At 41.6% G+C, this 16,016-nt stretch overlaps 1 pseudogene; it reads right to left on the bottom strand.

Annotated features, from left to right (window-relative positions):
• Window positions 1-5,314: 5,314 nt before the first annotated feature.
• On the bottom strand, window positions 5,315-6,496 carry LOC106970839 (syntenin-1-like; annotated as a pseudogene).
• Window positions 6,497-16,016: the final 9,520 nt, after the last annotated feature.

Genomic DNA, 16,016 nt, shown 5'->3' on the forward strand with positions numbered 1-16,016 from the left:
GGCTTGAAGTAATTTAATTTCATCTTTGGACATTTTCTCACAAGACAGTAGAGTGGTTGAGAGAGACTTCTCTGGAGTTGGACCTCCTGGGGCTTAAATTTTGGTTCTTCCCCTTCCTGTCAGTGTTACTTTGGGCATGTCCTGTATGGTCTCAGCTTCAGGTGTCTAGTAGCTTTCAACAGCTTGTGGGCATTTTCCAAGTGCTGTACTTCTGCTTACTCACTTCATCTTTGTATCAGCTCTTTGAGGTAGGGAGTATTGTTATCCCTACCTTACAGATGAAGAAACTGAGACTCCAAGGTTTTGAGCAGATAAAAGGGGCAGAATCTGAATGCTCTATACTTCTAACCACTGTTACACAGCCTTGAAGTAGAGAGCAGAAAGCAGCAACAGGTGACTGTGGGCATGAAGTGAAATGACTCACAGTAAACGTTCAGTGATACTTGTGCTGAGAGTAATTGTCAGATGTCGATGCTTCTCAGTCACTGGAAATTTCCTACGAAATCCTTCATCCATCCTGCAGGAGGCTTAGATCCTAACAGTTCACCTTGGTTTGGACCATCTTTCTTCAGAATGCTTCCTCTCTGCTCATTGCCTAATCTCGTGGTGTCCTATTTCTGTCATAGTGCTAAATGGCATGGAAAGTTCCCGGACATTCTCCAAAGGGAACTGTCAGAGTTGACACTTGCTAAATGATATATTTCTGCTCAGAACAAAATAAGGGCTGGGCTTCTTACTCACGATGCATTGCAATCACAAATGTTGCTGGCAGAGGCAGGAGGGGCCTGTGTGCTCACAAAGGCACATTTTTGTGGCTCATTGAAACAGGATATTTCATTTCATACTAAAATTGCCTATTCTCCAAAGAAGCATCACACAGACTTTTTCTTTCTTACTGCAGTAGGCACCTGTTTTCACACTTCCTTGGCCTGTGGTAAAACTGTTTTGTACTATGAGTGCTCAGGCTTTGATCTGCTGGGATGGCCTTCTCTGAGGCACCTCACTTCACCCACCTATGCTCCAGGTGTCCTGGTCTTGGTGGCCCAAGCAGGCTGTGTCCCTGGTGGCTGTAAGTCCTGCTGATTTCTGGCCACAGTCAACCTTGTGAAACTAAAGGCAAAACAAGGTGTTTTCCCCACAGCAATTGTTTTTAAGTTTGTTTTTCAGAAGTGGCAATAGTTACAAAATATTGCTCAGGGCTAGTGCCTAGCAATTTGTCAAGCAAATGCCACCAGACCTGTGCCGTTAGAGAACAACTTGCCCTGGAAAGCAATAATGAATGTGGCCAATGTCTTTCTCTGAATTTATTCACTGAAATAATGGTAACTGTGTGAAAGCAGAGCTGATGTGCATCATTAGCTACAACTAAAAGGTACTACTATGTGGCAAGCCCTATGCTAAGCAGCTTTCAGCCCACACCTCATTCGGTCTGAAAAACAACCCGATCTTTCACTTCACCAGTGAGAGCTGAGAGGGTCTCTGGCGCTTACCTAGGTCCACCCAAGAGAGGCACAGCCATGCCAGCAAAGCCTGTGTTAACCACCTCTGCCCTGGAAAAAGCAAACATAGAGAACCAACAGGACCTGGGCAGTGCTAGGACCAGAGAATGGGGAAAAAAGAAAATGATCCTCTCTTCTCCTTCTGGAGTTCTCTATCACCAGGTATTTTAGAGAAGTTTTAATAAAACTGGCAGAGGTATGGAGGGACAATAAAAAAAAAAAAGCAGCCTTATCCCTCCCCCCCCACCCCTACCCAGGCTGCTGACCATGTAGATTCTTCAGATTGGCTTTCCATGACTTTTTAAAAACCTGTTTATATGCTTTTCGCCTTTGGAGGTTTATGTCCCAACATGCGAACACCAGTTCTGATCATGTATTCAACCATCCATTTAGTTATTCATTCCGCCATTCATTTCTCAAACTTTTCTTGTGTTCCACGCCAAATGGAGTCCTGGGTGTGGGCATCGCAGACGTGAGCGAGCAGTGGACGTCCCCCGTCTGAGCCACCATTGCCTGGGCCACCTCCTGATTCTGCACATCTTCCCTCCTGCAGCTCCCTACTGGGGTCACCCTGTTGACAGCTCTAGACTCTGGTGGTCTACTTCCTTGACTGCGCTTTCTTCTGTCTTCTACTGGATAACTTTTACTTATTTTATCTCCTTCTTCTCAACTGGGGGTTCCCTTAGGAAACTGTCCATGACTGCCTCCTCACTCTTACCTCAGTTTACATGTGTACCTTTCTTGGAACCAACCTTCACCACAACACACCCCAAATGAGGCTGTGATTGCCTCCCTGGTTGACTGTCCCCACTGCAGACACTGTGCCTTCTTGAGCAGACAGAGCCTGAGAACTTAGCGGAGCTCATGGAATATAGTGAAAACCAAATACCTGGTTATTGAATGAATGTTTAGGTTCTCATCTCTGCCCTGATTGCTGGCCTTCCTGAAGCTTGCTTGTTCAACTCTAATTTCTGTGACCTATTAAATTTCCCTCCAATCTCTTTTCCTGCACTCTACCTCTCTTTCTTTCTCTTTCTCCAATCCTTCCCATCCAAATCCTGACTTTATCACTTACCAGATCTGTGATGTAAGGCAAGTTGCTTCTCTGAGCCTCCTATGCTCACTTATGAGATGGGAATCATAGGAGGACCTAACTCATAAGCATCACTGTCAGGGTGAATGAGGCCAGGCACATGGAACACTCACCAAGTAGCCTAAGGCAGGCACTAGTACATGTTAGCTCCAATTATAAGGCTACTATCTTGGAAGAATCCAAATTAAGAACTATTTGGGGATTCCAGTTGAGGAATGTAGCTCTAGTGAACTACATTTACTTTCTACTGAAAAGCAGTCCTCCAAACTTCAGAAAATGGTCTTCAGAAAACCGAAGCCCATGACTCCAGAGGAATTTGCATGGAGCAAGAGACCCAGAGAAGCCCCTCCTTGTTCAGTCCTGTTACCAAATGAATCCTTGCACCGGTGGGGTGAAGCTGCTATGGCCTGGATCACCTTGCTTCTGCTGGAACGTCTTTTACCCACAGACCTCTCAATGGTGCTGAATATTTTGAAATCTACAAAATACTTTAGGAATAGCGTGACCAAATAATTTGTTGTCTAAACCAGGAGACTTTAGAAAGTGAAAGAGCCCACATGAATAATTACACTTAAGACAACAGATATAAATGGGGACTCTCTGGGCAAACCAGCTTGTATGATCTTACCTTCAGCTGCCAGCTTTCTGTTTTGGTGATAAGACGTCATACCTCCTAATGCCCAAGTGATTTCTCCTCAAGCGAACTACGCTCAGCTGTTAGATTTTTTTCTCTTCTCACTAATTTTCCAGTTTACAAGACACACCAATCAGGATTACCAAATTTAATTATTGGGAGTGATAAAGGCGAGATAATGCTTTGCCAACACATTAATTAGCTATTCATAAGCACAAGCAAAATTTGTTCTGGTCACCAGGTAGCAAGCAAACAGAACTTTGCAGGGAAAGTAGCGTCCACTTCCATATAATGAATACTCACCACTGCATTCATGGCAGGGATACCTGAGCGCTAATTCAACTCTACCACTTTGTCACTGCAAAATGTTAATATATTTGAAAAATGTTTAAGTTTATTTCTTTATTTTGAGGGAGAGAGAGAGAGAGAGAGAGACCATGCATGTGCACGCCAGTGGGGGAGGGGCAGAGAGAGAAGGAGAGAGTCCCAAGCAGTCTCTGTGCTGTCAGCTCAGAGTCTGATGCAGGGCTTGATCTCCCAAACTGTGAGATCATGACCTGAGCCAAAATCAACAGTCAGATGCTTAACCAACGGAGCCACCTAGGCTCTCCTGTATTTGAAATTTTTTGCAGCCTTGGGCACTAGCCTTCAGGGTAAACACAAGCTGTCTGTTGGCCAATGGGGGGAGATGCTGGTCCTAAATTGCAGCAGACCTTGCCGTGTGTCTCCCAGTCTGTCCCAGCAGGGTTCAGAGCTGAATGACCATGGTGTTTCAGTTTCCTGACTCTAAGTGGCAGGATTGTCCTGTGTTGGTGACTCTCAAACCTGGGTGCTTATTTGAATCTATTGGGGGAGTTTCAAAGAACATGCTGAATCAGAAACCCAGATCTGGAATTTGTTTTTTAAAAAATAAACTCATTGGTAATTAATGATTAGCTTATTTTGGAATCATCAACTAGACAATATCAGAGTTCTGATTCAGTCCTAAAGTGTTGGAGTTCCTAACAGGACAAGTAAGTAATAGAGAAAATATCAGGATATCTGAGGTAGAAATAGATATTCTTCCCCTTTACAGTGTTATAAATAAGTAGAAATTGTTCCCAGAAGCCTGACTTGTACCAGATACTTCAGGACTTAAAATTACCTCTCAGGTTTGAAGTAATTCCATGGCAGCAAATTTTAAAGATGGTGGCATCCAGTGGAAAGTATGGGCGAGAAGAGGAGACTTTTGCTGCCCAGTAAGGCTCTACCAAGGTTATGTGAACCATGACAATTCACATCTAAACTATCATATAAACAAAACAGTTTAGGGAAGGTATAGTGAACAGAAGATTGGGATTTCAGATTTTTGGAAATCCTTGTCTGACACTCCAACAATTCCTTAGACACCATGTTCTTACCTTCAGTCTAACAGCAATTAGGTCGTTAGACTGGCTAAGAATGTGTTCCAATACTTTGAGGACTTTGCTGTTGACTACTCTTATGGTAGGAGAAACATGCACATAAAGTAGCTTCTTTGCAAGAAAACCATTAGTTAATACTAAGAAGAAGTTTTCTTGGTTGTGTTAGTTTTAGCAATTTCAAAAGTATGTGAATGACAGAACGATAGAACCCTAGACTAGTTTATACCAGGAACGTGTGTGTGTGTGTGTGTGTGTGTGTGTGTGTGTGTATGAAATATGGAAGCACATGCTGGGAAAGTAGCTCAAAGTAGCTCAAAGTAGAATAGTGGATCAGGAAAAGCTAAGTTATTTTTTTTTAAACTTTATTTATACATATTTGATTAAAATGGAATAGGCATAAACCAAAAAGAAAAAAAATTAGGATAAAGAGTCACTACCATTTTGTTTGCTTCCATTGTGCCATGATTTTTTTTAAGTTTATTTAATTTTGAGAGAGAGAGAGAGCACGCATGAGCGGGGGAGGGGCAGAGAGGCAGGCAGAGAATCTGAAGTAGGCTCCAGGCTCTGAGCTGTCCACACAGAGACTGACTCAGAGCTCAAACCCATGATCCATGAGACCTGAGCCAAAGTTGGACACTAACCAACTGAGCTACCCAGGCACCCTTTCTCGACTGTGCCATGACTTTTAAACCTCAGGAATGGTGTGATCCATCAGGCTTTTCATAATGCTTGGTGCCATCCATTTAATAATATAAAATGGATATTGTATTTGAATAATATATTCAAAGATAAAAGTAGGCATGGTTGTAATAGTAACTATAGTCTCAGATGTTGACCATGTTTGCAGTTTGAGAGTCCTTCAACTCAATGACATTGTGCCCACTAACTTCACAGATGCTGTGTTCTGTGAGAAGACCGATTCTGGCTGCCGAACTATCTTTCACTATGGGTGTTATCTTTCCATTTTTATTTTTATTATTTTTTTAATTTTTTTAATGTTTATTTATTTTTGAGAGACAGAGCACAAGCAGGGGAGGGGCAGAGAGAGAAGGAGATACAGAATCCGAAGCAGGTTCCAGGCTCTGAGCTGTCAGCACAGAGCTCGACATGGAGCTCGAACTCACGAACCCTGAGACAGTGACCCGAACCAAAGTCAGATGCTTAACAGACTGAGCCACCCAGATGCTCCATCTTTCCATTTTTAAAGATAAATCCAACATGTCCAGTACTACCTTCACACAAGGTGATTGTCCGTTCAGAGGGCCTGTCCTGGAATCTGTTCGGAGGGCCTGCCCTGGAACATCCTGGACAGTCAGTAATCTTCTCTCAAAGGCCTTGTGCTTCATCGCGCTCCAGCCTCTGCGCAGTTTTCCAAGCTGATCTGGAGTACGTGGTCTCCAAATTTCAGACCAACCAATCAGGCAGGAGATTTTGCCTGGACCAGCTGAACAAATACACCATTACTATTGATATTATTACTGATTTAAGCCTGAGCCTAATTTCTCCATCTTGGTCCTTACACAAAATGACTTCCCCAAACCCATGCTTAACTTATGCTCCACAAAGTCCAACATCGTTGCCAGTTATGGGAGCCACCACATTCCTGCTGGAAGGTCTTGCTACCAGCTGCCCCTGATCCGATGCTCCAGGGACCAAGGCTCTATTTGCAGGGATTTCTTCTTCATTAAAACTCAGGCCCACGTACCAAGAGAGCTCCAGATGCGTTCGGTAAAGAGACTTCCCTCTTGGAGATGGGAGCAGAAGCTTCAGATGAAATTGCTGGCTTGGCAGCATTTGCAGAAAAGGCAGCTTGAGCCCGAATTACTTTGCCTACTTTCGGGTCTTCAAGAGATGGCTACAGAGACATTTTTGCAGGACTTTTCTAGGCCCCAAGGACCTGCTCTCTGCCACCACCTCCCAGTAGCTGGTGCAGACTTCCACGAGCAGATGAGAGAAGAGCCACACCTATTGTTGGTTTTGAAAAAATCTTTCGAACTTACTGGAAGTAATTCGAGAAAACCAGAACTTGAAGACATTAATTACAGGTATACACTGTGTGAGTCCAAATGTTCAGGTTTTGGAATTTAAAATAATTCACTACATTTACAATTAAATTAATTAATTAAATAATTAATAATAATTAAGTCTATATGTATTAAGTGTTAAATGAATATTTGATATTTTTAAAAAGTGCACCATAGTTTATTTCAATTGTGTGGATATAGCATAAACATGGCAATAACCTAAATGTTTATTAGAAGGTTGGGTGGTAAACATGGGGCAAATCCTTAGTAGAATGGAGTACATCCATTAAAATACAACAAAATAGATTTATATTTATTTATAATAGAAACATTTAAATAACATACTTTAAGTTAAAAATCAGGTTACAGAACATCTTTTATGGTATAATCTCATTTTTATTCAATTATACATTCTATCTAAGCTCATAAAGAGATCTAGAAATTTATTCTCTAAAATGTTTGTGATGTTTGCCCCTGGAGAAAAATCACCACTGCATCCGAATAAATTGACTGTCTCAAACTTTACAGTATGTTACAATGGGCACATGTTTCATAAACACACTCAAGGGTCTGATCTCATGCACAAAAGACTGTGACACAGGTTGTGCCTCTCTGCTGAGGCCACGGCCACAGGAGCTGAGTTTACATGTATGCTTGCAAGATGATGCTGGCTGTCACGGAGAGCTGTACAATGGGATGTCTACTGATTCAGCTGTTTTTAGGTAGCATCTCCTGGGTCTGGAATAACTCAGGGAGTCAGCACAAGGAGTGGACTAGTATATAACCCATGAACCTGTATCCAGGTTGGCAGCCTGGGAAAGGGAAGACAGCACCAAGGCTCCCTTTCGTGTCACCAGAGCTGCCTGACTGCCTTCTTATGGCTTGTAAAGCAGCTGTTACTTCCTATTTTAAAGTGAGCCAGAGAGAAGAAAGGAAGACAGATTCAGAGGCTCATGTGGAAAGCATCCTTGGCCCATGTATGTTGGACTAGTGTGAACAGGGTCTCTGAGATGAACAGGTATCTTCTGACATTTGAGGTGAGTCACCTGCATATAGGTATATGCAGGTACATAGGTCATATCTTGCCTTATGTGCTTGAGTATTTTGACTTAAAATTCCCATAGTGTGACCCACCAAAGACTTAATTTACAGAGCGTTTCAAAACCACATTGTTACAGTTGTCTGTTAGGATACTTTCAATGAAAATGACCACTTAGCATTTATTTTATGGGAAATTACACTTTCATGCTTATAAATGCAAGTATCTTAAATGATAGTTCTCATGGTTGCAAATCCTCACAGGAAAGATATGTGCTGTAGGAGTGAAAACTTTACAAGCTGACTTGAAAATAGTTTGGCAGCTGGTATACAATTTCAACATAGCTTTAATCAAGAAATATGTTCTAACAAATTGGCAGGAAAACTTGGAGAGAGTAAGTCCCACAAACACGACGATCTGACCACAGTGCTTCAGTTCCCGTTGCTGGGAATTTCCCTCAAAGAAACAAGCAACAGTGTCAGAAGTCCTTTTGTCCACCTGAAGAAACAGGATAGCACAGTTTATGAGGCTTTGTTAGTTTGGCTTTCCTGGATTCAGCCATTTTATGGTCTCCAGCATTTCTATGTGCTGTTTTTATGTTGCGTTAAATGGAATTTTTAAAAAAATTTTTTTTAACATTTTATTTATTTTTGAGACAGAGAGAGACAGAGCATGAACGGGGGAGGGGCAGAGAGAGATGGAGACACAGAATCGGAAGCAGGCTCCAGGCTCTGAGCCATCAGCCCAGAGCCCGACGCGGGGCTCGAACTCCCGGACCGCAAGATCGTGACCTGAGCCGAAGTTGGACGCTCAACCGACTGAGCCACCCAGGCGCCCCTAAATGGAATTTTTTCCATGCTTTTATTCATGTTTTTGTTTATATAGGAGTGGACATACCACACCTCTGACTCCAGGGTTGCTGGCTCAGAGATTCTCCACCTACCTGGAAATGAGTTCATTCTTCTGGCAACTCTGTACTTCCCAAACCTATAATTACACAACTTAGAGTCATGTACAACCTTGGACCTGTAAGGGATGACCTATGTATTCTATTCTCATCCCAGCTTGTCACAGATACATGAAATAGGGCCCCAGAAAAGTCCGGAGTGTGCTCAGGTTTCCAGACCCAAATCAGCAGTAGGGAAAACCAGAGACTGGGTTTTGGCTCCCAAGCCTGCAGTTTTCTTGGGTGGTTTCTTTTGTCATTGTTAGATCTCATTTTGACAGCTCATGTTTTTTTCTCCGTTCACCCAGTACAGCCGGAGGCTATTTAAAATGGATTCGTAGTAAATCAGAAAGACCTTTTAAGTCATTCGAGATGATGCAAAATGAGAGAGACAAACGTGTACCCTGCTAAAGGGTTTTTTCCAAAACACTTCTAGCCCTATAACGATATTTGAAGTCTTGGTCTCCGCTTCTCTTCTCTATGTCCATCCACCATGTTTGTCCTTTAGAGGCATAGCTGGGGGATGAAGAGCCCAAACTCTATACACCTCTGCCTTCCCTTCACATGGGCAGTTGATTTGTACTAATCAAAAAAAACATGCACATATATATTTATCTCTTTTGAGTTTACAACATTATGGTAATTTCTCTTCATTAGACCAATGTTTATATGATTTACAGCAATTGCCTTTAGCTCTGAGAACACTTCTCAGACACCCAAGCAAACATCAAAGAATCTGACTGTAATTCTACACTCAGTCAGCAGTAAATGCCTGTTCCTATGTGTCCACAATGATGTATTTTGATGAGAATAAAGGTACACCATTTCAGATATCTTTCAGTTTCCAAATCACCACTGACCTACATTTAAGTGACTATGGCTGCTCTTTCTTCTGTTAATAAGCTTCCTATCCTTATGTGTTAGATATAGAATGGGGGAAATTAGAAGTGGTAAACAGATTTAACAACTGTGATACTGGATGAAGCGGACCAGATTTCAAATCCTGGAAGTATTTCCCTGAACTGATGGTTGATAACCTCCAGAAACCAAACACTGGGTTCAGAGTAAGTCTACCATTGATTAACTCTTCATCCACATGTGACAGGCGGGGTGGTTCATTCTGCCACTTTTTAAAATGCTCCAATAGGGCACACCTCTGCATGTCTTTACTTTAGAGCCTCCAATACACTCAGGAATACATGTCTGATTCGCTTATGGGCTCATTAGGATACTTCTCCCCAAAGAAACTGGGACATAACTCTCCGCTCCTTAGATGTGGGCTGTGTATGATGACCTTTTTCAACAACTGTGTGAAAAGGGGGAAAAGATTAACTTTACAGTGAAGAAACCTGAAAAACATGACCTCATCCAGGTGATACAGGTTAACACCAACACAATGTCATGTTGATCGAATGCACATGTGATGAAAATGGCACTTTACCCAACCACATAATCCCAGTCTAGTAATGAAAACTAGGCAGATGGATTCCAAGTAAGTGACATTGTACAAAATACCTGACCATCATCCTCAAAACCACTGAGGTCATAAAAACAAGAAAAGTCTGAGAAACAGTCACAGCCAAGAGGAACTTAGGAAGACATTAGTACTGTGTAAGTTGATACTCTGAAGCCATCTTGGAACCGAATGAGGACTTTAACGAAAAAATAAGCAAATCTGAATAAAATATGAATGTTAATTAATAATAATGTATCAACATTAGTTCATTAATTGTGATAAATATACCACACTGATGTAAGATTTTATAATAAAGACAAACTGGATATTGGGTATACGAAAACGTTCTGCATTATTTGCACAGTCATCTATAAATCTAAAATTGTTCCACAATAAAGATTTTGTTAAAAGTTCATCACACGCATTTATTGACCATAATACACTTATTCGAAAAGCAACTTTGGGGGTGACAGCAGGCAGACACTAGAGCCTTTGCTACCAAGGGTGCCGTAGTCTTCCCCAACATGGTCTCTAGTCAAAGGAGCAGCCCAGAGTCCCCGGGACTGGAGCCCTTGCCATAGTGAGACCTGCCCTTGGGTCCCGACTTGCTGTCACCCCACACTTTCTGGAATTGGGATGCCACGGCTCCTCACCACCCACAGAACTGTGCTGATGCTGTGCTGCTGCCCTACCCCTCGGCCCTAAGTCAGGCTTTTGACCTGCCATCCCTGGGGCCACACTGTGGCTGCACTTTGCACTCTGGGCCCAAGTCACTGCCGTGTCCTCATTCCTAGGCCCATGCTACTGCTACATCTCACCCCCAGCCCCAGACCTGAGCCCAGCTGGTGAGCCCCAGAGGCTCAGTGGTGGTCTACACACTCTCGAACCTCACACAACAGCTCCACCACTGCAGCTGCTGTTCCTGTGTCCCTTGTCCCAGATGCCACAGCAGCTAAACGTACCCCTTTCTCTAGCTCCGCTGCCCCTCTGAGTGCTGCATGCCTGACCCGATGCCAAGAGGGCTCCCCTCAGCTTAGCTCTTGCTCCCTTGGAGAAAAAGGAGGATAAGAGGACCTCAGAAGCCTTTGCCACCAAAGACCCCAATGGCCTTTGCCACTGAATGTCCAGCACACTCCCCTAGGACCCCTGCAGTGGTCCCCAGCACTGACCTCAGTTCACAGAGCTGTACAAACACCCTACTGCCATGCCCTCCCCAGAACTAGAGATTCTGCCCCCTACCCTCCCCCTCTGCCACCCCTCCAAGCTGGTGTAGTGCAAAAGGCCAGGAGAGGTGCTGCTCCCTCCACTGCACAGACATGAGATAACTTTTGTTTCTAGGGACAAAGAGGACTAGATGTAACTAGCATTAGTTACAGCTAATGCTGTAACTCCTACATGATGACTTGGGTATGTTCTGATGACAGGCCCTTCCATCCATGAAATGATGGAATTCAGAGAGTGAGTCCTACCAGCATTCTTCTTAATATGTCAGCAGCAATGCAATAATGGAAATTCAGGAACACCTCAAGAGTTACAGCAGAAAGAGGCAGGGAGATTATCTTGTTCCATAAATTGCAGAAATGAAACCAGATCAATGTAAGCCTTCATCATAACTCATTCTCATTGGGAAATTCAGCCATTGGCACTATCTTCCTGGCAGAGGGAAGGAGACACACATCTGCTATCAGTAAATATTCTGTCTGACAATAGAGGACTCTCCTTGCCTGAGTGTAAATAGTACAACTGGTTTAGGCCCACTAAGCTGTTCTAGATTTCAAACAAAAACAGCTGGGTATGTATATCCTGAACCAGAAAATAGCCTCACTCTAGCAGTTGGAAGATAAATACCAAGCCAGAGGGCCTGAAAGAGACTGGGCATTAAATAGAGACAAGACAGCATTAAATATACTTGTGTGGGAGCCAACATTTCGAAATGTGAGACATTAGGAATCTATTGACAACCTATTAAATGTAAATGTCTATTAACAGACTGTTAGCAGGGGGTGATAAAGAGAATATTTATACTTCAGTGCCATGGTATAAAAATGAAACCTGGGGCACCTGGGTGGCTCAGTTAAGCATCTGACTTTGGCTCAGGTCATGATCTCATGGTTTGTGAGCTTGAGCCCCACATTGGGCTCTCTGCTGACGGCTCAGAGCCTGGAGCCTGCTTTGGATTCTGTGTCTCCCCCTCTTTTTGTCCCTCCCCCACTGATGCTCTGTCTCTCTCTCTCAAAAATAAATTAAAAAATTAAAAAAATAAAAAATGAAAATAAAAATGGAACCTGGCATGATTGTTCGTACACTGACGAGCTGTACCCTAGGCAGCTGCCACATGCTGTCTCACAGGGAGAGCCTGTCTCCTTTCCTGCCATCTCACTTGATATTTGTCTGGAATAGGGGCCTGTAGCAGTGTGACTGGCATCCCCTGTGGCCCCCTAGCCAGAGTTTGCAAGTGATCGCAGCCTACCACAGCCGACAAGCTCATCACAGAAGCGTTTTGAGTCCTACTTATTGACTTTAGGGTTTCATGTGCATATACACGAGAAAGATACACACAGGGCTGATTGGGGAAAACTGTATCTACTACCAGAGATTTCATCAACTATCTACAGTAGTACCTGGAGTCCTTCCTTCTCAAGAGGAAGACTCTTTATCTGAACAGTGTGAAATAAGAGCTCCAGAATCTTCCAGATTTGGTTGGGATTCTAGCTCACCATTTAATGGACTGTGTGATTTCAGTTACATTAAAAAAAAAAAAAAACTCGTGAAAATCCCACTGTTACTTTTAGGGAAACCATACTAAAAATAAATCAATAATGCTTGGGGAAAAGGAAAGCAAATTTCACCTTAAGTTACGGTATCAGAAGTTTAGTTACCAGATTATTAAACTAACAAATAATGAGTGTTTATTGCCTCTGTATTGGTTACCATACTAGCCACAATATAGCAAGTATGAACAAAATCAATTATGATCCCTTCCCTCACACATTTTACTGTCTAGTGGGAAAAATATGTACTGATCAAATAATCACAACTGCAAATAACTAAATTTTCTATGACGACAAGTGTAATAAAAAGATAAGTACAGGGAGCCATGAAGTGTATAAGGGGGCTTGAATTAATCCTGATTACTGAAGGGTCCCCAGAGAAAACCCTGAACTACATACAGGAAGAGGGCAAGGAGGAGAGTATTCCTGGCAGAGAGAGTATTAGCATAGAGAAAAGGGAGAGGACCAGAGCAAATGGGGGAAAAACAAACAAACAAACACACACAAATAGATCCACTTATATCTAGAGTTCTGGGGCCTCCAGCTCTAAACTTTATGCAGGATATTAATGACCTGGTCTATCCTGAGGGTGACAACCAGGGTGGTGGGGGTGCTAGGAGCCATACCATTCTAGGAGTGGTTGAGGAACCCTGGAAACAGTCTGGAGAAAAGTAGAATGACACTAAATTGTTTAAACTCTCTATGAAAGCAAATAAAGATTTATCTGCATTGCTTCCATTGGCAGCTAACAAAATCACAGGCAGAACATGAATGCAGGTAGGTTTCAGTTCTACACAGGATTCCAGTTAGGATAAATCTGGTTGAAATTTCTCAGTGTTCCCATATGTAGAATTCTACATAATGCCATGAAGTATGTTTTTCATTTACTATAATTTTTAGATTTTTTTATTATTTCAAAATTTGATATGAGGGTTATGTTGCACGGAACACATAATCATTTCTCTGAAATCCTTATCTACTTTTTTTCCTATACCTTTTCTCAAACAGGTAGAATCTCAAGGTCCTATTCTTAGGAGCAAAATTTAAATGAAGTCATTCATTGAAGCCATTTATTTGTTTATTTATTCATTAATTATTTTTAAAAAATAGTTTGGGAGTGCCTACTATGTGCCAAGTATTATGCCAAATGTTGGGGATAGAGTAGTAATCAAGGCTGATATCCTTGATAATAATTCTGGATCTGCGTGCCATTTCTCAGACTTGAGGGTCAAGACTCAGCTCTCGTCCAGTTACTATGCTTTTCTCTAAGCAACTAGAACTTATCTCTTCCAAGTTGTATTACATTTGATGTGATACGGCCTCTTAATTTAATTAGCTCTCTGGAGAGTAAGTCAGTCTGTACCCACTGTAATATGACCAGTCATTGCCCACAAGTCAACACCGGGCCACCATTTTACCCTGGTGAGTTCCTCAGCCTCACTACCAGCTTGGAGGATGCCTTAGTGCAGACAGCACCTAGAAACTAAGAATTGTTTACTGCCTTTGATAGGGAAAGAGAAACTCAAGTTCTGATGTATTCTAAATTCTGATCTTTGGGTTATCTTTGTCTATATTAGTATCTCAAAAGTGAAAAAAAAATCTTGCTGACCAAACTTTATAATTTTTCTATGTAATAAAATGACAAAGAATATTTTTTATACTTTATTTCACTCACTCAACAAATATAATTTTTTTAAATGTCTATTATTTATTTTTCAGAGAGAGAGCACAAGCAGAGGAGGGGCAGAGGCAAAGGGGGGACAGAGGATCCAAAGCAGAGTGGTCTCTGAGCTGACAGCAGAGAGCCTGACGTGGGACTCAAACTCACAAACTGCGAGATCATGACCTAAGCTGAGGTCAGACACTCAACTGACTGAGCCACCCAGACGCCCTCAACAGATATAATTCTAATCCAACTCACACCGGATGGTGATCTTAATTCTAATTTACTGCCTTTCCCTGAGAACATCACAAAAGAATAGTTTTGCTGGTTAGCATAATATACTACAGTCTGGAGTGTTAAGAGTTACATTTTTCTTGGTTTTCTATTAGAAAGTCAAAGTTAAAGCCTTGTCTAAAACAGAAAATTGATTTATGCTGTAATTCTCTTTGACCTGGTGAATATCAGTTGTTTTAATGTCAAGAATGAAAAAGTGAACAAAGTAGTCTTGCAATTATGTGAATGAACTAGCACAATGGCACCTTGCTCTCCTCCTACAGCCCTGGGATTTATCTTCCTTGTAGGGCAGGCTTTTTAAAGCTCTGATGCCACCATCTGGGCTCTGTAGTGAAGGAAATAAATCACAAATGACTTTTTAAAAAGATAACACATTCATTTCAAATATAATACTTAGCTGTGAGTTATAGTCAGAAAAAAATACCTTCATTGACATTTTTATCTATTTTGCATATTCTACCAAGATCCTTGGGCAAATGGTGTCACAGTGACATGAGTTCTGGTTCTGCAATCAGAACTGAGTCTCCATGCTTGCACTTACTACTGTGAGACCACAGACAAGTAACACTCTCTTTGTTTGCTTCCTTATCTGCAAAATACAGTGCCTAATAAATCACTGTTTCAGGATTGAATGAGATAAAATATGTAAACTATCTGGCACATAGTAAGTGCTCAATAAATGGCATATTAATTCCATTGATATTGGCACATTTTAGCATTTTTTTTTATCCTGCATAGTGTTGATTATATCTAATTTATGTTTATCAAAAGTTACATCTTAGGTTGTTATTACTATTTCTATCCTAGGAATAAATATAAAATAAAATTTGTCTCAAACTGCCTCTTCTTTGTTTTATAAGGACTAAATATGATAATGAATTTAACAGAAAAAAATAGTTCTTGAATATTATTGGCCCAAATCAAAGTAACTTATATGAAATAATATCTAATATTTTATTTAGAGGAATCAAGGTTATATGTCAACTCTTAAACCTGACTTATTAAAGCTAATAAGCAGGTGAGGAGGTTTAAATCCTTAAACAGGTCACAGTGCTCTAAGATTAGATAACAAGATACAAATGAACAAAGGGTTCCAACTCTTGGAACCTTTAATGGGGTTTCCAAGTTGGGCAAATAATGAATTATGCAATGCCAGTACAGGAAAACACATGCCAGCAGCTTAGTGAAGATGTC

This window comes from Acinonyx jubatus, chromosome A3 (assembly GCF_027475565.1).
Source record: "Acinonyx jubatus isolate Ajub_Pintada_27869175 chromosome A3, VMU_Ajub_asm_v1.0, whole genome shotgun sequence".
Classification (NCBI taxonomy): domain Eukaryota; kingdom Metazoa; phylum Chordata; class Mammalia; order Carnivora; family Felidae; genus Acinonyx; species Acinonyx jubatus.